This window comes from Cryptotermes secundus, unplaced genomic scaffold, assembly GCF_002891405.2.
Source record: "Cryptotermes secundus unplaced genomic scaffold, Csec_1.0 scaffold286, whole genome shotgun sequence".
Taxonomy (NCBI): Eukaryota; Metazoa; Arthropoda; class Insecta; order Blattodea; family Kalotermitidae; genus Cryptotermes; species Cryptotermes secundus.
The window spans coordinates 499,529-516,901 of NW_019736399.1; the positions used below are offsets into that span (position 1 = coordinate 499,529).

Consider the following 17,373-nt stretch of genomic DNA (forward strand, 5'->3'; position numbering starts at 1 on the left):
CATTTACAGGGAAGAAACCAGCAAAATATCGACCTAATGCAGACCCCAGGAAGTTAGTTGGTTGAACTACTACATTTCTGTTCAGTTCCTTCCTATGGCTAATGGGAATGGATGAACTCCTAGCGGCTCCGTTCTAGTACGTCACATCATCGACACATTCTCAATAAAAACATCTGAGCATCTGTTAGATGACCGCTAACTTGGAACTCGACGTAAATGTCAATATGACTGAATACCCCAAAGCATTAGTGAGCCGAGAAAATCAAGACAACATAGCAGAGAGAGGTTCAAGAATGCGGCGCTTTCAACTATAGTACAACCGCGATTTAATGATCACTGGCCCCGCCTCCGTTGTGACGTGCCAAACCTTTACTAAACGAAAAGAATGTAGCACTGTTGTCAGATCCACTTTGCAAGTTCAGATGTTGCAATCTTCCAACGTTCAGAGTAAGGTAAAAAAAGTTTTCATTGCGCTTGCTTAATTCAAGACCACGACATGAAGACGTATGGGGAAGGGGAGGTACAGCTCCACCATTATTAACATAGGCACTAGGTCACCTTCACGGTAGTGCCGCTTTACCCCCAGGGAAGTAGTCCCCGGCACCCACTCGAAAGAAGGCTGAGTTGGCCTCAGACACGGTCTGGATGGTGTAAACAGGAGAAAAATATCACGCTTCTGCCGGGAATAGAACCCCAGTTCCTCAGCCGTCCAACCTGTAGCCCGTCACTATACTGACCGAGCCATCAAAAAAACAAAATAAAATCCGTGGCCTATAGTCCGCAAGCGAACTATACCGAACGAGCGACCGCCGTTTGTCGGAGAAGTTAGTGCCAACTTTTGCCGATAGAGGGTGTCGCGTGGTCAGTACAATGAATCCTCACGGTTTTCTAGACCGGAACGGCTATTTGCTTGAAACAGCTCCTCAATTATCCTCAAGAGGCTGAGTGGACCCCGTTCAGTCCCACTACTTCTCAGAAAATCTGGCAGCGCCGAGAATCGAACCCGGGACAACCGGTGACAAATGAAACATTACTACCAATTCGCTTTGCCAACGAGACTGTCTGTCAATGTTGTTGGCTAACAGAGCCCAGCTCTCCGAGAGGTGGGGGTTACAAAATCGCGGATGGACTATAAACTTACAGAAAGATGGGCTACATCACCACTGGGCGTAGTTTCACTTTTTTCTTTTTACTGTCAACCATAAAACATCATTTTAGACTCCAAGGCTTACGCTTTATATTGCATATGAGCAGACAACACGAGCCATAGAGCAGGATATCAGTGTGGTACTGTAAACGTGTATTAACCCTTACCATTTATTTTAAAGTGGATAACAATGCCTCTATAAGTATTGGAAAAATTAAGTTCCAACAACAAATTTAAAGCCCAAGAATCCAGAAACATAAACTTTCCGTTTCAACCCCCTTTACTAGAAACATCAACTATATATAATACATGATCGTATAGTAGGATCAAAACCGACGATTTTCAGTCTTGTAATACAACTTGTCCTAACCATTTACGAGGTTCTCACATTTTCTAGACAATCGGCTCACAGATGGCGGTAAAATTGTCAGCATTACACGCCAGCAGGCATTTACGCCCCCCCAGGAAGTTTCCTGGTACTCATTTGTATTAGAGGCTGAGTGGGCCCCAGGGCCATAGTGCGACTGGAAGGATTAGGTCAATTGCAACATCCAATAATCTCATCTAGAATCAAACCCGCGACCTTCTGGCTTGTGCCGCAGTGTCCATAACCACGTGATATCAATGTCCACACACTCAAATCGCGCGAATTGTTTCGAACATTTTCCGTTCAACTTCAGGACGGGTCGTTTAACGATTTAAATATTTCAGTTCAATGGCACGCCCCGTAAGATGAATCAACGCGCCTGAAACATGTCAAAGAGATTCGAGTAAACTGAGATTAATCACCGAATGAGTTGGTGTAAGGTAACGCTCTAGACCTATATTTGGAAGGTACCTTTTTTGAATCTCGGGCGAGACACCGGCTAAACTGGCTGTTTCCGTGGTTTTCTCATTTCTCCAGGCATGACCGCTTCTGTGGTCTAGTGGTCAGGGTTCCTGACTACAGATCCAGAGGACCGGGTTCGAATCCCGGCGCTACCAGATTTTCTGAGAAGTAGTGGGTCTGAAACGGGGTCCACTCAGTCTCGTGAGGATAATTCAGGAGCTATTTCAAGAAAATAGCGGCTCCGGTCTAGAAAATCGAGATTAACGGCCGTGGGGATCCGTTGCGCTAACCACGCGACACCCTGTATCCGCTAAAGTTGGCACTAACTTCGACGACAAGTGGCCGACAACTCATTACTAGCCTTTCATCCTATCACATGACGCTGTACAATCAAGCTTTGGTGGCACGCGGTAGCGTAGTTGGTTGAGGCACTATGCCACAAAACGGCATGTTGCGGGTTCGATTCCCGATGAGCTCACTGGATTTCTCAATTGGCGTGATCCTTAATGCCGCACTATGGGCCTGAGTTCGACTCAGCCTCTAACAGAAATCAGTACCAGGAATCTGCCTGGCGTTAAAGGGCAGCCGGCGCGTAAGGCTGACATTATCGCCATCTGTGAGCTGATTGTCTAAAAAATGTGGGAGCCTCGACGTCTCTCTACCCTATGAGCCTCCACAGCTTGTTACAGGGACCTCTTTTACCTTCATTAACAAACCTTACAAAATATTACTCATTTATTTTTAAAATAATAAGAGCACAAATGTATTTTACGTTATCGAGTTATCTCTTTCGAAGTTTATCATACGGGCAAAGAATTGTATAAATAGGATGCTATTCGAAGTATGAAACGTGAGGGAAAATTTTAGCAAACTACAACACATCCTGTATAATTTTGTACTCACTGGCAGTCGTTATGGAGCTGCCTCCACTTCAGAGTCTGGGGGCCCGAAGCTAGGGGAGGGCTCTCTTAGTGATCCTTCTTAACCCTGTTTCCTGAAACAGAAAAGACATGTAGCCGTCAACAGATGTATAAAAAACTCCGTGGTATTATTCCGCAAGCGAACTATACCGACCGAGAAACCGCCGCTTGTCGGCGAAGTTAGTGCCAACTTTAGCGGATAGTGTGCGTCGCGTGATCAGCGCAACGAATCCCCACGGTCACTAATTTCGGTTTCCTAGACCGAAGCCGCTATTTCCTTGAAATAGCTCTTCAATTATCCTCATGAGACTGAGTGGACCCCGTTCCAGACCAACTACTTCTCAGAATATCTGGTAGCGCCGGGAATCGAACCCAGACCTCTGCATCTGTATCCAGGAACTCGGACCGCTAGACCTCAGAGGCGGACCAACAGACGTATGTGTACAAAAAAAAATTTGTAATCTCCCAGACCAAAAAGCTGACGGTACTAAAACACATTCTCTACCAGTTCTTGTTCACAAGCGGGGGGAAGTGACTGTACCCAAACCGAGGATATATTGGGTGACACATACAGACTAATTTCCAGTATACGCCGATGAATTATCTCCATTACAGTTAACAGGACGGTTGCTGCTTGTGACGTATAAGTGACAGTGACACAGCGTGGCACATGGCACATCACGAACTACTAGCTCGACCAGCAAACGGTGCATGAACTGCACCCGCACAATTCACTGCAGACAACTGCTTCAAAATATAATTATAATAATGCGGGAGGGAGAGGGTGCAGAAAATATAAACGTGGGGGGTTAACTGTCATTTGTAATGGCTGCCATCAGCAGAATTACGATTTATTACTCGGATATTTAAACCAAACTGAACGGATGAGAAGCTCTGCGGCAGTAATGTTGCTGTCTCCAAATCGGAAGGTCCTAGAGTTCAATACCCGGTTGTAACCATTCAGTATCAACGTAGAGAAGTAAATGGAATGGCTTCCTGTCCCCAGACCATCAGCGTTTCTGCGGCTGTGCGATTTCCTGTTCCACAGCACTGATCAGCTGTTTCATATATGGTAGGTCGCAGGTTCGGAAACAGAGTGTCATGATTTGTAGGTATAATTATAGACGGGGTATTGACTGGATATTGGATTTATTGACACAGATCGGAACTATAAGTAATTACAGAGCCATCGCTGATTTCCACACTTTACAAATAACTACTGCACATACTGCAGTGTCTTCACTAGACGTTTCCTGGTAACGGATCTTAACAGTGAAGATTCTTCGGCGTCCCGCGCACATGTCCTTCCTATCAGGCGACAATCCCGCAAATAAACTCTCTGACGGCCTGGAGTCCTCGTTATATAGCCTCGGGGCGGACCCAACAGAAAACACGGTCTCCAAGAGTTTTTTCTGATATTGCTATGGGCGGCTGCCTAGCGATAGCCCGGATATCGTTGACACGTTCGCCGGTTGTTACGAAGCAACCCATGTTCCTTCTCGGGATCGCTGCATAGCAACGGTATTACACGCTATAACATCTTTCTGCAGGTATTTCGATTATATTGGGTCGAACTGTAACGAAATGATGTAATGAGTAGGATGTGGAAGGTGGAGTCCTATTTCAACCCATTACTGGCCTGGAAGGCCTGATGAAAACCACAAAACACTTCAGTGAAGACAGCCGAAGTTCCGGCCAAGATTCGTGCTGAGCTCTTGCCGAATGCGAGTCTAGATTGTTACCGCTAGACCAATCCTCACGGTGGTAACCGTTACGCCGTCATTCACTGTGACACCACTGAATCTTGAACTCTATCAAAATGCTGGGATAGTTGCAACGAAATCTTCTCAGGTTGTCAGCCTTGTCAAAGTGAAATGGATTTTCAACGTTTCGGAAACGATCACTGTCTCCATCATCAGGGATTTATGTAGTGCATAGATATTGGGTACTGGGTTGTATTTATGTATATAGTTGGTTCCTCGTTGCACATCAATCCCCGATGAGGGAAGGAGTAAAGGTTTCGAAACGTTGGACATCCACTTTGACAAGGATGACAGACTAAGAAGACCACTGCATTTAGATGCCAAGAAAACTTCAAACCCTGGGACACTTACATAAAACAGATCACTATTAATTTCTTCTACACCTTTCCCAAATTATCACAGCGGTCAATGCCCCATTCGGACAAATAAACACCGCACAGCAAGCTGAAGACGCCATATAACGAATGCACTTGAGAGAGCATACTTAAATCAACTAAATATGCCCTACAGCATATGTGAGGACCAATCAGGATCAAACAGGTGGGGGTGTGCAATACGCAAGAGCGAGCACTGAAAGTTTTATGAATTACAAAGTTCTATATAAAGACATGAACTGCCTGGTGCCTCCGGACCCAGACATCTGTTACAGAAATGATATTCAGTTGTGGGCTGGAGACTAAAAACAGTTTTTGAAATATCAAAAATTCAGAGAGCTTCTGTAGGATTGTTATTTTTTTTTTTTACTTGGGCTACAGTGGAATTCCCTTTGTGGCAATGTTCAATGTTATTTTAACTAAAAATATACTGAAAAAAACACTCCTGGACAGTCAAAAAGGAGTGGTCCTCCGGTTTCAAGGTTGGATGCAGGTATTATTTCAAAAATAAAATTTAATAGAAAGATAAAATAATGGTAAAGTTGCCCTGAGATTATACCACGCCACAAACACGCATCAGAGATTGGAAGTATTGCTCCGCTATGCTTGACTTCTTGACTAGATGGTGGTAAATGGTCACCTTCACGCCCGGGCTACTTTACCCTCGGTTCACAATGGACAGTAGGCTGGGTGGAATCGAACCCTGGCCGTTCAGCCTCAAGCCCGCCGCTAAACAGACTGAGGCAAATTTCCAACAATGACATATCTATCTATCTGATGATGGCGCCCTCAAAGATGTGTCTGAAACACAGAATGTGTATTAGTAACAAGACGGTATTAGTGCGTCACCGTCCCTCCCCACAATGCAGCAGAAACTACTGTCACACGCTACTTTTTGCCACACTTCAAGAGAAACCCAGAGGTCAGGTCTAAACCACGGCCTCTACATGTACACTGCAATGAAGGGCTGCAGTCACTTGTTACTGCCGAACGATAGAACTCCCAGAGGCCTTCACGATTTCTAAGCATTATTCAAAATCAACTATTTATATGGAGGTTAAATTTGTTGCCCAATTATCTTCGACATGAAAATATTTCAAATCCATAAGACCGAATCATGTTCCTCCAACATGAGCCGGATTATGTTAATTAATCTGCACCTCTCCCCTTCACCGCCGTAACCAGTATCACATATGAATAATTCATACACACGTCTGTCTCCCTTCTGCACTTTGCTTCATACATCCATTGTTCGTCGCCAGAATTCAACTTCGAAACGGTGATATGATTAAGTAACCTCTCTCCAACGGGTACCGGGGCCCTTTCCTCGTTTGTGAGGCTCACAACTAACCTAAATTTACTGTTGAGGTTAAGGATGCATTCGGGTTCATAATGTGACGCACCTCGCACATTCATTTAACGGAAAGTAATATAGAAATTGCCCATCATAGTGGCCGCGCGGTCTGAGGCATGAATTGTCTTCGCCAGCTCGAATGCTGGGATAGTGGGTTCGAATACAATTCACGGCATGGATGTTTGCGTTTATTCTGTTGTCCTGTGTAGGTAGCGACCTTGTGTCGGGCTGATCCCCCATCCAAGGAGTTCTACCTACTGTATAAGATTAAGAAACTGAAGTGAAACGAACTCAAAATGCGAGAAACAGGAAAACAAAGACAGAATACTCATTCATATTCATTCACACATGGAGCTGAACCCTTCTTGAGTAGCCGCCAATTGTGCACCTACTCAAGAATTTCCCAGCATTTTACGGAACCAGAAGGTTCATTACTATGTTCACAAGAGCCCTCCACTGGTTCCTATCCTGAGCCAGATCAATCCAATCCAATACGCATGTATTTACTCATGGAGCTGAGCCCTTCCTGAGAAGCCGCCAATTGTGTAGCTACTCAAGAATTTCCCAGCATTTTATGGAACCAGAAGGTTCATTACCGTGTTTACAAGAGCCCTCCATTGGTCCTTATCCTGAGCCAGATCAATCCAATCCAGCACGCGTGTACTACTTACTTCAAATTCCTACTTACACTTTTGTCCACTGACGCTAAATTAATCCAATCACACGAAAACTCATTATCTTTAGCACAACGTCAGGCTTTATCATGCCACAAATGTTATCTGCCCGTAAGCGGATTCCAGAAAAGTCTATATAAAGAGAATAACTGTTCAATTTCTGTGCTTCCGCCTCGTATCACTAGCAATTCCGAGATCAATTAAAACCAGATGTTCATTAGAGAACAAAATCAACTTCGAACTGCACAATGAAATGAATATTTGTTTCGGTACTTTACACAGCCGCTGCAGGCCTGAACATGGCGATTTATCGATAGTTTCAGTTTAGGTGTCCTAGCAACTCGATGCACCGAATTCATGTATCGTTAGTATCCTGACAGGCGATGATGACAACTGACAAGAGTTCGGGAAGAAACAACTATGAAAATGTCAATTGTACTTATTTGTAGCGTGTAGACCTGTTGATCGGCAACGGTCGAGAAACGCCAGTTGTTATGGTAGCGGATTCTAAATTACCGGGTTTACACAATCCGTTTCTGGGCAATAGTTCGGTAAACACGTTTCCGCGGCAACGGAAGAACGGTGTTTCTGTGTGGTTCGTTGAGTTCGGTTGAGCTCTGAAAGGAAGGCTGAGAAAAGATGGCGTTGTAATTAAGATGAATTACGAGTTGTAGAGCGTTAGTTAGTGGGAAACAGCGTGACCACAGAAGCTGAATAATCTCCACTGTTAAGACCCGTTACCAGGAAACGACTTGTGAAAACAGACTAGGAAGACTTAGCGTGTGCTGCAGTGATATGTTAAATGTGTAGATCAGTCATAGCGTTGTAAGTACTTGTAGTTACGAGTCATGTGTATAAGCGATCAATAAATCCATTCACCAATTCATACCCCGTCTATAGTCACACATATATAGTGACACTATGATGGAGTCACGCGCGAAAAACGCTCAAGTTGCGAAAAACTGAAATAAGTCCACACGTGTCACGAAATTCCGACCAGAGGTTCTCCAGCTGTTACAAGCAAGCAAACGGCCTTGCAAGCATCGCATTAATAATGGGTGCACTTTTCTGCAACTTCTCGTTGTGGATGCTACAAAAATTAGTATAAATGCAAAGAAAATTTTCATGTAATTTTGTTTATAAACTAACTTCATTATACTATTATTAGATGTGTATGTATGTGTAAGTACGTACGCGCGTACTGGTTGGTGGATGTGCGCATGCGCACTGTATATGCAACAGAAGAGATTGGATTAAGACCTGCTTCTCTACATCGCAACAATGGAACTTCGAATCAACTACAATTATTTTTTAACCTGGATGATCCAAGAACAAATCGACGACACGCCAAAATATCTGTGTATGTACAAAAAGAAGATATCTGAAACAATTTTAAGACTGAGACCAATAGCTCGCAGAAAGTAGACCGTGCTACAAAACGGGACCACACCTTCTCGGAGACTGCTTATGGTGATGATAATTGAGTGGTTGAAATCAGTTCTTGTCACATAATCGTACCTTCTACCAGCCTATTACTTACGTACTCACTCATGGAGCTGAGACCTTCTTGAGGGGAAGCGAAATCTGCAGCTACTCAAGAATTTCCCAGCATTCTATGGAACCCGACGGTTCATTACCGTGTCCACAAGAGCCCTCCACTGGTCCCTGTCTTGAACCAGACCAACCCAATCCTTACCATCCCATCCTATCTCTCTAAGATCCATTTTAATATTGTTCACCGACCTACGCCTTGGTTTTCCCTGTGGTCTCTTTCCTTCTGACTTTCCCACCAATATCCTATATGTATTTCTCTTCTCCCATTCGTGCTACATGCCCTGCCTATCTCATCCTCCTTGACTTGGTCATTCTAATTATACTTGGAGAAGAGTACAAGTTATGACGCTCCTCATTATGCAGTTATTATTATGTCGCTTCATCTCCCTTCGGTCCAAATATTCTCCTCAAAGCCCTGTTCTCAAACACCCTCAGTCTATGCTCCTCCATTAATGTCAGAGACAAAGTTTCACACCCATACAGAACCAAAGGCAAAATACATTCATCATTCATAAAATCGTCCTCCAGTCGACGCCACATAAGAAATATAAATGAAAAAAGTCTTTTGAAACCAATCAACTCATTCATCAAAAACAAGGGAATGATAAAAAAAACCTAAAAGCTATCCCTGTAAGAAGCCGTGGAGGCCCATAGGATTGTGAGACGTCGAGCATCCCACATTATATCTAGACAATCGGCTCAGAGATGGCGGTAAGGTTGTCAGCCTTACGCGCCGACCGTCCTCTACCCTCATGAAGATTCCTGGCACTCATTTCCGTTAGAGGCTGAGTCGGGTCGACTCAGGGCCATAGTGCGGCTGGAAGGATTATGTAAATTGGAAAAAAAAAATCCACCTCATCTGGACTCAAGCCCGCGACCTTGCTGCTTGCAGTATAGTGCCTCAACCAACTACGCTACCGCGTAAAATAAGGACATTAGATTGTAACAATAATAATAAGAAAACAGACTTCGCTGACTCTGACTTTTTGTCACAGGTACGTCTATGTAATGCTGTCACTGAAGTGAAAGTAGCGTGTTTATGGGCCTGCGCGAGTATTTGCTCGCCTGAGTGCATTTCCTGACTGCAAGAGATTCAGTGCACTCATCAGTTACGCTCTACTTCATACGGTGAAGTTCTACAGAACAGGGGCAGTAGCCAACATTCGAAAGACGAACACTGCGTCTTCAGATGTTGAGGTGGCACACAAGCACGTCTCAGTCGCATTAGCATGTATCACTCACCAACCTACACGGCTTCCGGCATTTACATAAATGACGTGAAAATTAAGGGGGTACGCGGTAATGTAACTGGTTGAGGCACTATGCAACAAGCCTGAAGGTGGCGGGTTCTATTCCCGAAAAGGTTATTGGATTTTTTTTTCAATTTACCTCATCCTTCCAGCCGCATTACGGTCCTGGGGTCGGCTCAGCCTCCAACAGAAATGAGTACCAGGAATATTCCTGGGGGTAAAAGATGGAAGGTGCTTAGGGTTGACAAACTAACCGCCATCTGTGAGCCGTCTTGAAAATGTGGGAGCCTCGACGTCTCACAACCCTGCGGGCCTTCATGGCCTGTTACAGCTTTACCTCTTTTTTACCTTTCACGCGGAAAATTTCTAGTCTGCAGTAAAGTATCTTTCTTGTAAACTTGGTCAACATGATTGCCTAACAGCTCAATATGACGATATACACGTACACTATCTCAGTACTTAAAGACGATCTCGCCCCATTCGTTACGATGTTCCTGAACAGTCAGATGTTTCCTAAAGGGGGTTAACTTCCAATGTTGTCAACCACAACTAAAGTAAGTAAAGTTATGCCTGCAACAGGCTATGGATGCCCATAGGGTTGTGAGACGTTGAGAGTCCCACATTTTCTAGACAATCGGCTCACAGAAGGCGGTGAAGTTGTCAGCCATACGCGCCGGCCGCCCTTTACCCTCAGGAAGATTCCTGGTACTCATTTCTGTTAGAGGCTGAATCGACCCCAGGCTATAGTACGGCTGGAAGGATTAGGTCAATTGAAAATATTCCAATGGTCTCATTGAGACTTGACACGCGACCTTCCGGCTTGTAGCATAGTGTCTCAACCAACTACGCTACCGCGTTAAAAGTCACCGTTTTAGCTTCATCACACTACACTGTAGTGCAATTGGCATCGACTGAAACTAATTCATATTTGAGTCGCACATCCTCAGGTTGCGGATGGAGGAGACGGCCTCCCGATCTGGAGGGTAGTCGTGAACAGCCGATAATGAGTGGTCCTCCTGAATGAGGGGGTTGGGCGTGGGACCTAGAAATCAACTAAAAAATAAGCATATTATGAAATGTCATAAAGGGATTCGGACTTGGAGTGATACTTTGGATAAACGACCTGATCTGCTTCATTTGTAAACTTATGGTGAGACAGTGCATTACCATAAGGACAATCAGAGAAGTGCATTACCTCGTTTCGTCCTAAAGTGAAGACAAAACACTCCAATCCTCGGGAGACGATACGTAACAGTGGCCTTACATTGCAAAACAACTTCTCACACAATCCTAGTGCGCTTCATACGAATGTTCACAGTTTCTCGGCGACTGCGCAGTGTGGCTAAAGAATTCGTAAATCGTGTTGTGTAAAAGGCAACGGGCCCAAACTGATCTGAATACGAAGAGGACTATTTTCCGGGATACTACACCGTGTAGTCTGGTAGTTGACAGGCGGTTTAGCTGTAAACATCTACCAATATCTCAGAAGATTGTGTTATTCAGTCCAGCCGCCGTGAGGGCTTCAGAGCCAACGTGTTTGAATGTAATTGGGATTACACATTTTTGTTACACAGCAACTTTGTTACTATAGGATTCTGACGATTGTGCATAACACACAGAGATAATGGGTTTTCGGACTTTATCCATCGTCCATCACTGGATCCAGTGATTGAAGCTAGCTCTTTCTAAGGGGCCCAACAGAATAAGTGTTTTCCCTCATCTGAGGACGGAAACAGATCCAGTTTCCGAAACGTCGTGTTTTTCTTAGTTATCTTAAAAACCAGGACGATGGATGAAGTCCGAAAACCCAATATCTTTAAGCAACTTTGTCACTGTTCCTACACATTCTATATTATAAACACCTGAACAAAAGTATCATACTAGAACATTAATCTAATTCATATTACAATACATCTTTCAGGATTCTAAATTAAGCGTCATCCCCACGTCATAAGTTTGCGTATCAGCGCTGTTGTCATTACTGAGTTAAAAAAGTTAAGCTATCCCTGTAACAGGCCGTGAAGGCCCATAGAATTGTGAGACATCGAGGTTCCCACACTGTCTAGACAATCGACTTACAGATGGCGGTGAGGTTGTCAGCCTTACGCAATAGCCGCCCTTTACCCCACAGGAATATTCCTGATACTCATTTCTGTTAGAGGCTGAGTCGCCCCAGGACCATAGTGCGGCTAGAAGCATTAGGTAAATTGAAAAGCCCACCTCATCGGGAATCGAACCCGCGACCTCCCGGCCTGTATCATAGTGCCTCAACCAACTACGCTACCGCATGCCTCTGTCATTATTGAGTTATACTTTTCTTTGATAGGGCCCAGACCGTATAGAAAACGACGACGCCAACAATGTTTCCTTGCCACGGGAATATCTTTACCGAGCTGTTACCTAGCAATGACAGAGGGATACACAAGACAGACCCACAGACACATGCGTCAAACTATTCTATTGTTGTGTATTCATTGCTGCGGGAACGTGTTTGCTCTTGCCTAGCAACGTAAGGAAGCATATACTTTACCGAGCCTTTACCTGGCAACGACAGGTTTAAGACATAAGAAGTTTGATATATATTGATTCATGTATTCAAAAGTTGATGGGGTGGAGGAATACACAGACAGGATGGAGATCTCATAAGACTAATTTGGAAAGCAAGCTAAAAAGTACGAGGTAGGGGTGGCCTCAAGGATATAAAATCCATACCAAATTACGCGGAAATCGGTTAAATTGTTCGTAAGCTCGGANTGGATACTGACATACAGACAGCACAGTGATCTCATGACCCCCCCTTGTTCTCCTTATGGAGGGAGAGAAACACGTCTGTTAAGCTTCAAAACGTGTCTGTGTTCTGTCAGAGTGTGTCAGTCGTACCTTAACGGCACCCAAAGCAGCTGTCACAAAAAGCATTCATTTCTTGCCACTATGACGACTCGCTTTCTATCCAAAGGGACCACTACGAAACACGGAGAAAGGCGAAGAAGAAAGCCCTATGAAGTCGACGAATTCCGGCACGTACTGGGCGAACGCAAAAGCATTTACACCTGTGCAAGATTTAGACCATGAAGCTCTTTCTTCCGCCCTTCACAGCGTACCCAGAAAAACAATTGAGGCCACCTCCATATCCAAGGAACGTCACGAACATTTTAATAATATAAAAATCAAACTAAAGACAATTTTCCCGATAAATATCACTCACTGCCCTTGACCTACCCCACATGACGGGTCGGAGGCTCGTAAAGCAATAGCTATGCGGCGTAATATATGGTCCACAGAAAGAGAATTGTAAATGTGTAACGGATGTTCGTATTTTTCTTGTGGGTCATTTTAAACTGTGTTTTATGTTGTTTTGTGTCTGGATTGAATCGCTTTTTAAACATCCACAGGCACACTGCCAGACTCCTGAGTTTTTTAATACCAACTAACTGTCTACTAAGATATTTATGAACAAAAGAAATCAGACGTTAGCCCATAGCAGTTATAGCAATAATAATCAGCGAGCGCTACAGTCCATGAACAACCTGTCTCTGTTTTACAGTTCCTTACTCATGGAGACAGTCGGCAGGACTCCTTGGGCGGTGATCAGCTCCTGCAAGGCCCCTACCTACTCAGAATAAACGCAAACATCCATGTCTCGAGTAGGATTCGAACCTACGACCCCGGTCTTTGAGCAGGGCAAAGACAGTTCATGCCTAGACCGCGCGGTCACTGTACTCGTCATCGTCAGCCTATAACAGTTACAATGTCTCATCAGACCAGACTCACCAAAAACAAAACAAACTTAGTGGTTTCAGTCCGCAAGCGAACTATACCGACCGAGCGACCACCGCTTGTCAGCGAAGTTAGTGCCAAATTTAGCGGATAGAGGGTGTCACGTGGTGAGCGCAACGGATCCCCATGGCCGTTAATCTCGGTTTTCTCGACCGGAGCAGCTATTTCCTTGAAATACCTCCTCAGTTATCCTCGCGAGGCTGAGTGGACCACGTTCCAGACCCACTACTTCTCAGAAAATCTGGTAACGCCGGAAATCGAACCCGGGACCTTTGAATCTGTAGGCAGGAACTCCGACCACTAGACCATATAGGCGGTCCAAGACTCACCATACGTGACAAAAAAACAATATCAAATTATGATACTCTGTTCAGTGTCAAGATTCAAAGGTCACAGAAGTAAAACACATTCTACAAGTAGTTAACATGACAACCAAATTAAGTTACTTAGGAACTCCGTCTATGCAGCTGACAGTTACTTGAGCCTCTATTACGCAGCCTGTCCCCTGTCACCGGGTCCTCCCGAATCAGGTCATACAGTTAGGGCCTATCTGTTCTACCTTACCATTATACGGCTTCGTAAAATCGAGAAATGAGCTTTTCCGAAGTTGGAAGGAATTTCAACATTCCAGACGATACATGCTTGTGAACATTTTCAAAATACAATTGTATGATCTTCAAAATGGCAAATATATATAAGGAGTACTATCTTCTGGGATATAACGCCGTGTAGTCCGCTGAAAGTCAAGTGACGTTTCGGTGGAACATATCGCCTCCATCTTTAGGGTTAAAGAGAAAGCTGATCTTTCCGCCTTCTTCTGCTGGCTTATGATATAGCCTTGGAGCGAATCACACAGAAAACACCAAAAGTACTTCAACTGTTGTGCGCGGGACGCTGCCTAGCAACGGTCTTTGTCTTGTTTCCCAGTCATTGCCTAGCAACGGTTATATACGCCACAGTATTAATGCTTAAGTTATAAGTACGTTTATTAACCCTATGTGCATTCAATAGGTGAACAAAATTATTTTTCACATATTCAAAATACTGTGGAACCCACCAAATATACCGCCATTCATATCCTGTATCAAATTAGAAACAAGGGAAAGCACAATAGATCATTAAACGTCGCGGTGCAAGGGCCGGATTATTATGGCCCACCCCCAGTCACCCATCCATTCATTCATTTCAAGTCAGAAATATGTTCACAGTCCTCCTTAAACTCATTTACGTCTCTACATACGCTTCTGTCTTTTTCTTTCTTATATTCTCGTCTTTCGTTCCTGAAAGTTCTACTACCTTCACATCTTACATTATTCAGACAACCTGCATTAATTTGCCTTGGACTCCGTAACCATTTCAATTTCGCCTTCTTCTTTGACCTCACAATTCACAACACCCGTTTCTTCGTCAAACCAATATATGCAGGGTTAGTAGCCTAATCTTTCAACCGACATTCTAACACTTTCCACTGCCGCCCCTTCCTTACCCTCCAAGGTTATAACGCTCAAGTTACGCCGAATTTGGAAAACGAAACAGAGGCCTTCTTCAGATGCCTCACGAAGTTCTTAAAATAGAAGATCATTCAACCATTCTCATGGATCGTCTTGAATATTAGCTTCATTTCTTTTGTTTCGTCTCTTGAAATGAGATTCTTTTAATGCTAGCGGGGTGGGACTAGTGCGGCCACTTCTGGCCTATTGTACCNCCCAAGGTTATAACGCTCAAGTTACGCCGCAGGAAGATGAATTTTCTTCTTGAAATTTGGAAAACGAAACAGAGGCCTTCTTCAGATGCCTCACGAAGTTCTTAAAATAAAAGACCATTCAACCATTCTCATGGATCGTCTTGAATATTAGCTTCGTTTCTTTTGTTTCTTCTCTTGAAATGAGATTTTTTTAATGCTAGTGGGGTGGGACTAGTGCGGCCACTTCTTGCCTATTGTACCATCCCCAGATGATAGGTGAGGGTGATTGTGGAGCAATTGGTGGAATGAAGATTGGCAGGGGAAACCGAAGTACTCGGAGAAAACCTGGCCCAGCGCCACTTTGTCCACCACAAATCCCACTTGACCAGACCCGGGATCGAACCCGGGCCGCCGTGGTGGGAAGCCAGCGACTAACAGCTTGAGCTATGGCGCGGCCCAAAATGAGATGTTAGGGACGAAAGAACATAAATTTCCAAGAACAGTTTATATACCCAACGTTGTCTTTTCTTAGTACATGATCCATCTTCGCAGTTTATTCAAAGCTGCTGCCAGTAACTCAGATTATATAGCGTAGGATTATTAGATGATGGTGAATAATAAACCGGAAAGCATACAGAAGGAAACGGTCGTGGCCTACTTTTTTTAGTCTCTTGTGGTGGGGTGGGGTGACACTGAGTCCACTTGGTTCGTCGGCCACTAATTGGTCTACCGTACCAGGCCCGGATGACAGATGAATGTGGAGCAGTCGGTGGAATGAGAATTGGCAGGGGAAACCGAAGTACTCGGAGAAAACCTTTGTCCACCACAAATCCCACATGAAATGGGCTCGAACCCCGGCCACTACGGTGGGAAGCCGGCGACTAACCGCCTGAGCTATGGCATGGCCTAGAATATAGCAGCAGTCGTGGCCTAATTTAAAGTTCTGTCCCAGAATCTTCCTGGAGGGGCTACGGGGAAAAACCTCGGCAAGGATAGTTGGGTGCTCCGGGTGAGACATGAGCCAAGCAACTGCCGAACACGAAGTCAGAAGCGTTTACGCTGGAGCATATCTGTAGGGTAAGTGGCCATCGCAGCGGGCCAGACAGATCTACAACCGCGCATGATCACAGACACTATAAGCAAACTCGACGGGGAGGAGACGAACTGCCACTGCTAAAGCAACGTCTCCTACCGCACAGGCAAACTGTTTCTGGGTTGGTGTCCGCTGCAATAATTAATACGTACAACTGCTCCCTTCTCTCAGAGCGCGAGAGCATTTTTGTTAATTAATTCTGCAAGTGACGATTTCCTTTCTGTGTGAGTCTTCTAAAAAGTGAAGCAGAGCTGGAAGACAGAAGGTTGTTGCGAACTCAAAAGCACCAATGGGAATACTGCAAGTGCTTCAAATAGGAGACAGGTTGAACAGGTCGCCGCCAGTTTTTGCATTAAGATGCTTTTCCGAACAACAGAATAGACAGATATGGAAATGACATCAGAACAAAAATTTTAGTTTTCGTATCTCCTCCCATTTATTTTCTGTTCCTTTTTCTTTCGCATCCTACAATCCATCATTCAGCAATCAACCTGCCACTCGGCGCTGCATAGTCTGAGCACGCGCCAGCGTAGTTTGTTGAGGCATTATACTACAAGCCGGAAAGTCGCGGGATCGATTCCTGATGAGGTGACTGGATTTTTCATTGACCTAATCCTTCCAGCCGCATTATGGCCCAGTGGTAGACTCAGTCTCTAATAGAAATGAGTACCAGGAATCTTTCTGAGGTGTAAGGGGCGGCCGGCACACAAGGCTGACAACCTCACCGCCATCTGTGAGCCTACTGTCCATAAGAGTGTGGGAGCCTCGACGTCTCACAACCCTGTGGTGCTCCAAAGCCTGTTACAAGGATAGCATTCTATTATCCTCATTCTTCTTCTTATTTTCCTCCTCCTCCCGGCTGATGAAAGCAATATGTTCTTCCGGAACGCTGGTGTCCACCTATCAGACTACATGGTGTCATAAGATTAAGAAACCAAAGTGAAACGAATCGTT

General features: G+C 44.6%; 1 protein-coding gene across 6 annotated transcripts in view; it reads right to left on the minus strand.

Annotated features, from left to right (window-relative positions):
- The window catches only part of LOC111869832 (RNA-binding protein Musashi homolog 2), a 389,564-nt gene that overhangs the window by 115,364 nt on the left and 256,827 nt on the right, over nucleotides 1-17,373 (minus strand). For 5 of the 6 annotated variants that reach the window (XM_023861647.2, XM_023861646.2, XM_023861652.2 and 2 more), the window contains one exon: nucleotides 2,880-2,970. The exons of the other annotated variant lie outside the window; for it this stretch is intronic. The gene's annotated coding sequence lies outside the window, so the exon portion shown is untranslated. The remainder of the gene's footprint in view (nucleotides 1-2,879; nucleotides 2,971-17,373) is intronic. 6 annotated transcript variants of the gene reach the window in all.